The 5,716-nt window shown below is 46.7% G+C and overlaps 1 protein-coding gene across 4 annotated transcripts in view; it reads left to right on the forward strand.

The window, feature by feature from the left end:
• The first annotated feature begins 1,896 nt into the window (after nucleotides 1–1,896).
• The window catches only part of SNAP23 (synaptosomal-associated protein, 23kDa), a 41,419-nt gene continuing 37,599 nt past the window's right edge, over nucleotides 1,897–5,716 (forward strand). For all 4 annotated transcript variants that reach the window (XM_011941116.1, XM_011941117.1, XM_011941118.1 and 1 more), the window contains exon 1: nucleotides 1,897–2,345. The gene's annotated coding sequence lies outside the window, so the exon portion shown is untranslated. The remainder of the gene's footprint in view (nucleotides 2,346–5,716) is intronic.

Consider the following 5,716-nt stretch of genomic DNA (forward strand, 5'->3'; position numbering starts at 1 on the left):
TGTGTGTGTGTGTGTGTGTGTGTGTGTTTAACACCACTGCTGGACATGATGCTAGCAGCATCATGTTTCCCTGTCATCACAGTAAAGCGTCTCCAGACATTACCAAATATCCCCTGGAGGACAAAATCATCCCTGGTTGAGAACCACAGAATTATATCAATGACCATCACAACCCTAAATGAACTAATTAACTCAACTATACATTTTCTCCACCTCTGCCCCCAAAAAGTGACTGCTGCTTGAGAAAGTTACACAGGAGGGCAGAAAATGGTGAGTTCATTTTTGCCCATATTAAAAAGGCCCTCAATATTGCTTACCAGTCCTACAACATTTTTCTGTCAGCTTGTATTACTTTCTACAATATTCCCAATCTTCTCAACTTTCCTTTAAACTCCCAATACCACTTCCTTTTCTATCAGAAGATGACCCCATCTCCAGCTTCACAGATAAAACAAGTTAGCAAATGAGAACTTTTAACTTCCTGTTACTAAACATACAGAAACATACTTCCTGTCATAACTGGGAAGATATCTTCTCTCTCTTTCTCCCCTCCCTCCTCTCTTCCAAAACCATTCCTCTCACCAGTGTTTTGAATTGCCTCTAAACTGCCTCTATTCTTACCCTTTCACGATCTTTGCCTACTGACTATCCCTTCTCTTCCTTTATTCAACCATTTTTTTTCTCAGTTGAATCTTCCCTACCTTACTCAAGTTTCTCCTGTCTTAATTCTAACAACAACAAAAAAATAAAATAACAAAAAATCTTGATCCTTCATCATTCTCCCTCCTTCCTCCCTGTCAAGGCCAAACTTTCCAAAAGCATTCTACAACTTGTCCCCATCTCTACATCTCCCCCATCTCCAAACTAATAAGTTGTTTTTTTCAACCCCAGCATTCCACCAAACAGCTTTCACTGACATAATCAGTGACCTCTGTGTTATGAAATTAAAAAAAAAACATTTCTCAGGCTTCATCTTCCTTGATCCCTTAGGAACAGACTATTTCCTCCTTGAAGCACTGTTTTTTTGTTTTGTTTTGTTTTTATTTTGAGAGGTAGTCTGGCACTGTCGCCAGACAGCGATAGACATGATAGTAATGTAGCTGGGATTACAGGCGCCTGCCACCACACCCAGCTATTTTTTCTTTTTTTTTTTTTTTTTGTCTGGGCAGGGGGGAACGGAGTTTTGCTCTTGTTGCCCAAGCTGGAGTGCAATGCCTGATCTCGGCCCACTGCAACCTCCGCCTCCCGGGTTCAGGCGATTCTTCTGCCTCAGCCTCCCGACTAGCTGGAATTACAGGCGTCTGCCATCACACTCGGCTAACTTTTTGTATTTTTAGTAGAGACGGGGTTTGTCTATGTTGGCTAGGCTGGTCTCGAACTCCTGACCTCGTGATCTGCCCGCTTCAGCCTCCCAAAGTGCTGGGATTGATTACAGGTGTGAGCCACCGTGCCTGGTGAAGCACTTTATTTTCTTGATTTCCAGCAGTTTGTTTTATTCTTAGAGGTGAGTGGAAGGGTTCCTGCAGCAAATAGTTTACAATAATCATCCATCTGCTTAAAACTCTTCAATAGTTTTCAGTGCCCATAGTATAAAGTGGTCTAAAATTCCAAGGCCTTCCAAAATCTAGCGATTGTCGGCCTTCTAAAGCTTTCTTCCCTCTACACTCTGGGATGTACGATTAGCACTAAGCCTCTCACAAGGATGAACTACTAGAAATTTCCAGAAGGCGTTATGCTGTTCTAGACGTAAGCTATTTCCCAGAGCCTGGAAAACTAGCTCTTTCTCTGCCAGATTTCCGGGGGAACTCCTACTTATCCTTCAGGACTCAAGTCACTTCCTCCGGGAACCCTTCCAGACACCCCTAAGAATAAAACGCTTTGTTCATTATCAGCCAAAGGCGCCTCATATTTTCTATGTGCTACGCACTGTATTCTATCCACTATAAATTTGTTTACATATCTATATCTTAGTCTAGACATATTGAAAGAAGCTGAAGGGCAGGGAAAGCATTCTATTCGCTTTCTTTTCTTCATCGTTCATCCAGCACAGTGCCTGGCACACGGTTTGCCCTCAGTAAATGTTTATTGCATGAACACCGCCCAGCTTCGGGCATGACCGGAATCTATCCGGTTAACTGGTGAATTCCCAGACTCTCCGCCTGCGTGGCAGGGACATTTAAACCCCCAGCACCGTGATTGGCTCCAGCTGTAGGGGTGTGTCCGTGTCCTCGGCGCACGGGAAGTGCGCAGGCGCGCGGGCTCGGCGCGCGCAGGCGCGACTAGGGCGCCGCGCCAGGTCCGGTGTTGGGGTGTTCGAGCTGGAGAGGAGTGGCCTTACCCGTTTGGTGAGTCTCCAGGAGTGGGACGGAGGGAGCTGACTGGGATGAAGTCGGAGAGTATGTCCTGAGAAGAAAGAGTATATCGTATTGGTTGAAAGTTGGTGGGGTCGGGCTTAAGCGGAGGAGGGGGCGCTCTGGCCCTTACTGGGCAGATGGGCCCGGAGCGAGGACGGGAGGTGACGGGAGGTGCCGGGAGAACATCGAGGGGCCAGTGGAGGAAGGTGGCTGGATAGTGATTCTCTGGACCCTTCCTCGAAATTAAACAGAGATCACCTCCCGTCCCTCACCCCCACTGTGTTGCTGTAGTTGACATTAATAGACTGCCTGTCTGGTGACCACGGTGACCAGATAGCTCTGAGATAATGGCTTGAGGAAGGACTCTGAGGTTCCTGGTATTGGATAGCACTTTCTCTGTAGAAAGGTTCAGCCTTACCTCGCGGCACAAATTAGAGGATCAGGAAAAGAATGAATTCCACAATTCGGGATTGGAGTGGTGGGGGGAAAAAGTACTGTAAAGTGTAGTTTCATCTCGTCCTTTTTTTCTTCTTTAATCGTTAGTCACCACAATGTTAGGAAAGGCAGTTGATGGTAGGAGAAAACGTAAAGACATAAAAGTGGGGGAGAAAAAAAGCCAAGAAGGGAGTATCACTTTGCCTTTTGCTATTTGTCATCTCCTGGAATGGAGTCTGTATTAGTCCGTTTTCACACTGCTATAAAGAAGTACCCGAGGCCGGGCTTGGTGGCTCATGCCTGTAATCCCAGCACTTTGGGAGGCCCAGGTGGGAGGATCACTTGAGATCAGGAGTTCGAGACCAGCCTGGCCAACATGATGAACTCCCATCTCTACTAAAAATACAAAAATTAGCCAGGCGTGGTGGCATATGCTTGTAATCCCAGCTACTTCGGAGGCTGAGGCAGAATTCCTTGAACCTGGGAAGCAGAGGTTGCAGTCAACTGAGATCATGCCACTGTGCGCCAGCCTGGGAGGCAAAGTCAGACTCCATCTCAAAAAAAAAAAAAGAAAAGAAAAGAAAAAGAAATACCCGAGACTGGGTAATTTCTAAAGGAAAGAAGTTTAATTGACTCTCAGTTCTGCATGGCTGGGGAGGCCTCAAGAAACTTATAATTGTGGTGGAAGGCAAAGGAGAAGCCAAGTACCTTCTTCACAAGATGGCAGGAGAGAGAGAGTGAAGGGCAAAGAGCCCCTTATAAAACCAGTGTCATGAGAACAGCATGGGGGAAACCACCTCATAATTTAATCACCTCCCACCAGATTCGAGATGAGGTTATGGGTAGCCAAACCATATCATTCTGCCCCTGGCCCGTTTCTTTTTTTTTTTTTTTTTTTGAGACAGAGTCACCCAGGCTGGAGTGCAGTGGCGCTATGTCGGCTCACTACAGCCTCCAACACTTCAGCCATCCTCCTGCCTCACCCTCCTGAGTAGAGACTACAGATGCGTTCCACCAAACCTGGCTTTTTTTTTTTTTTTTTTTTTGAGATGGGGTTTTGCTCTGTTGTTCAGGTTGGAGTGCAGTGGCATGATCTCCGCTCACTGCAACCTCCATCTCCCAGGGTCAAGCAGTTCTCCTACATCAGCCTCCCAAGTAGCTGGGATTACAGGCGCTTGCCACCACACCTGGCTCATTTTTGTATTTTTAGTAGAGATGGGGTTTGGCCATGTTGGCCAGGCTGGTCTTGAACTCCTGACCTCAGGTTATCCACCGGCTTCCGCCTCCCAAAGTGCTGGGATTACAGGCGTGAGCCACCATGCCTGGCTAATTTTTGTATTTCTTAGTAGAGACAGGGTGTCACTATATTGGCCAGGCTGGTCTTAAACTCCTGACCTCATGATCCACCCTCCTCGTCCTCCCAAGGTGCTGGGATTACAGACGTGAGCCACCACTCCCGGCTCCCCTGGCCCCTTTCTAATCTCATGTCCTCACAGTTCAAAACACAATCATGCCTTCCCAACAGGCCTCCAAAGTCTTAACTCATTCCAGTATTAACCCAAAAGTCCAAGTCCAAAGTATCATCTGAGACAAGGCAAGTCCCTTTTGCCTAGGAGCCTGTAAAATCAAAAGCAAGTTAGTTACTTCTAAGATGCTATGGGGGAATAGGCATTGGTAAATGCTCCCATTCCAAATGGGAGAAATTGGACAAAACAAAGGGGCTACTGGCCCTATACAAGTCCAAAATCCAGTGGGACAGTCATTCCATCTTAAAGCTTATTTTAATCTCCTTTGACTCCATGTCTCACATCCAGGGCATGCTGATGCAAAGGGTGGACTCCCAAGGCCTTGAGCAGTTCCGACCCTGTGGCTTTGCAGGGTTCAGGCCCAGAGGCTGCTCTCCTGGGCTGGCATTCAGTGCCTGCAGCTTTACCAGGTGTATGGTGCAAGCTGTTTGTAGACCTGCCATTCTGGAGTCTGGAGGATGGTGGCCATCTTCTCACAGCTCCACTAGGCAGTGCCCCATTGGGGACTCTTGGGGGGGCTCCAACCCCATGTTTCCTTTCTGCAATGCCCTAGCAGAGGTTCTCCATGAGGTCTCTTCCCCTGCAGCAGACTTTGGCCTGGACATCCAGGGATTTCCATACATCTGAAATCTAGACAGAGGTTCCCAAACCTCAGTTCTTGACTTCTGTGCACCTGCAGGCCCAGCATCACGTGCAAGCTACCAAGGCTTTGGGGCTTGCAGCCTCTGAAGCAACAGCCCAAGCTGTACCTTGGTCCCTTTTAGCCATGAGCTGGAGCAGCTGGGACTCAGGGCCCCAAGTCCTGAGGCTGCCCACGAAACCATTTTTTCTTCCTAGGCCTCAGGTCCTGTGATGGGAGGGGCTACCTTGAAGCTCTCTGACATGCCCTGGAGACATTTTTCCCATTGTTTTTGTGATTAACATTCAGCTCCTTGTTACTTATGCAAATTTATGCAGCTGGCTTAAATTGCTTCATAAATTACTCAGTGGTCTCGACTCACTGAGATCACTGAGTGATCTCAGGAAAATAAAGAAATATTAGCAAATAAGAGAAACACCTTACATTGCCATACTCCTTTGACAGGTCATGTGAAAGTAATTTAAGTGATCATGTAACTTAGCCTGCAGTTTGAATATTTGTCTTGCTAGGTTTTTCTTCAGGTGCTTGTAGTATGTGTTTATGCATTAGAAAGTTGGTGTTATCATAGTTCCAGCATAAGGATGACTTACTGTGCCATTATTTTCCTAACAATATTATACCATTTCATATAAACAGTAGAATTCCTATATGTATCTTGGTGTTTGTTTCTTTTTTTTCTTTTTTTTTTCTTTTGAGACGGAGTCTTGCTCTGTCGCCCAGGCTGGAGTGCAGTGGCTGGATCTCAGCTCACTGCAACCTCC

This window comes from Colobus angolensis, unplaced genomic scaffold, assembly GCF_000951035.1.
Source record: "Colobus angolensis palliatus isolate OR3802 unplaced genomic scaffold, Cang.pa_1.0 Scaffold199, whole genome shotgun sequence".
Taxonomy (NCBI): Eukaryota; Metazoa; Chordata; class Mammalia; order Primates; family Cercopithecidae; genus Colobus; species Colobus angolensis.